Source organism: Odontesthes bonariensis, unplaced genomic scaffold (assembly GCF_027942865.1).
Source record: "Odontesthes bonariensis isolate fOdoBon6 unplaced genomic scaffold, fOdoBon6.hap1 scaffold_188, whole genome shotgun sequence".
In the NCBI taxonomy this organism is placed as follows: domain Eukaryota; kingdom Metazoa; phylum Chordata; class Actinopteri; order Atheriniformes; family Atherinopsidae; genus Odontesthes; species Odontesthes bonariensis.
In genome coordinates this window covers 42,501-44,482 of record NW_027457403.1, presented here as the reverse complement: position 1 = coordinate 44,482, position 1,982 = coordinate 42,501, and positions in this window count along the sequence as shown.

The window sequence follows — 1,982 nt, the reverse complement described above, 5'->3', positions numbered from 1 at the left end:
CTGGAAGCTCCAGGCCGGTTCCTGGAAGATGTGAGGCCGACTTTGGCAGAGCATGAGTCCGAGGAAGGTGCTTGAGAGCGGATTCAAGGTGCGGCTGACCGCTAGAAGCTCCAGGCTGGTTCCTGGAAGATGTGAGGCCGACTTCGGCAGAGCATGAGTCCGAGGAAGGTGCTTGAGAGCGGATTCAAGGCGCGGCTGACCGCTAAAGGCTCCAGGCTGGTTCCTGGAAGACGGGAGGCCGGCCTGGAGGAGAATGTGTCCGAGGAAGGTGCTTGAGAGCGGATTCAAGGTGCGGCTGACCGCTGGAAGCTCCAGGCTGGTTCCTGGAAGATGTGAGGCCGACTTTGGCAGAGCATGAGTCCGAGGAAGGTGCTGGAGAGCGGATTCAAGGCGCGGCTGACCGCTAAAGGCTCCAGGCTGGTTCTTTGAAGATGTGAGGCCGGCCTGGAGGAGAATGTGTCCGAGGAAGGTGCTGGAGAGCGGATTCAAGGTGCGGCTGACCGCTGGAAGCTCCAGGCTGGTTCCTGGAAGATGTGAGGCCGACTTTGGCAGAGCATGAGTCCGAGGAAGGTGCTGGAGAGCGGATTCAAGGTGCGGCTGACCGCTAGAAGCTCCAGGCTGGTTCCTGGAAGACGGGAGGCCGACGTTGGCAGAGCATGAGTCCGAGGAAGGTGCTGGAGAGCGGATTCAAGGCGCGGCTGACCGCTGGAAGCTCCAGGCTGGTTCCTGGAAGATGGGAGGCCGACTTTGGCAGAGCATGAGTCCGAGGAAGGTGCTGGAGAGCGGATTCAAGGCTCGGCTGTCCGCTAGGAGCTCCAGGCTGGTTCTTTGAAGATGTGAGGCCGGCCTGGAGGAGAGTGTGTCCGAGATAGGTGCTGGAGAGCGGATTCAAGGCGCGGCTGACCGCTGGAAGCTCCAGGCTGGTTCCTGGAAGATGGGAGGCCGACTTTGGCAGAGCATGAGTCCGAGGAAGGTGCTGGAGAGCGGATTCAAGGCGCGGCTGACCGCTGGAAGCTCCAGGCTGGTTCCTGGAAGATGGGAGGCCGACTTTGGCAGAGCATGAGTCCGAGGAAGGTGCTGGAGAGCGGATTCAAGGCTCGGCTGTCCGCTAGGAGCTCCAGGCTGGTTCTTTGAAGATGTGAGGCCGGCCTGGAGGAGAGTGTGTCCGAGATAGGTGCTGGAGAGCGGATTCAAGGCGCGGCTGACCGCTGGAAGCTCCAGGCTGGTTCCTGGAAGATGGGAGGCCGACTTTGGCAGAGCATGAGTCCGAGGAAGGTGCTGGAGAGCGGATTCAAGGCGCGGCTGACCGCTGGAAGCTCCAGGCTGGTTCCTGGAAGATGGGAGGCCGACTTTGGCAGAGCATGAGTCCGAGGAAGGTGCTGGAGAGCGGATTCAAGGCTCGGCTGTCCGCTGGGAGCTCCAGGCTGGTTCTTTGAAGATGTGAGGCCGGCCTGGAGGAGAATGAGTCCGAGGAAGGTGCTGGAGAGCGGATTCAAGGTGCGGCTGACCGCTGGAAGCTCCAGGCTGGTTCTTTGAAGATGTGAGGCCGGCCTGGAGGAGAGTGTGTCCGAGATAGGTGCTGGAGAGCGGATTCAAGGCGCGGCTGACCGCTGGAAGCTCCAGGCTGGTTCCTGGAAGATGGGAGGCCGACTTTGGCAGAGCATGAGTCCGAGGAAGGTGCTGGAGAGCGGATTCAAGGCGCGGCTGACCGCTGGAAGCTCCAGGCTGGTTCCTGGAAGATGGGAGGCCGACTTTGGCAGAGCATGAGTCCGAGGAAGGTGCTGGAGAGCGGATTCAAGGCTCGGCTGTCCGCTAGGAGCTCCAGGCTGGTTCTTTGAAGATGTGAGGCCGGCCTGGAGGAGAGTGTGTCCGAGATAGGTGCTGGAGAGCGGATTCAAGGCGCGGCTGACCGCTGGAAGCTCCAGGCTGGTTCCTGGAAGATGGGAGGCCGACTTTGGCAGAGCATGAGTCCGAGGAAGGTG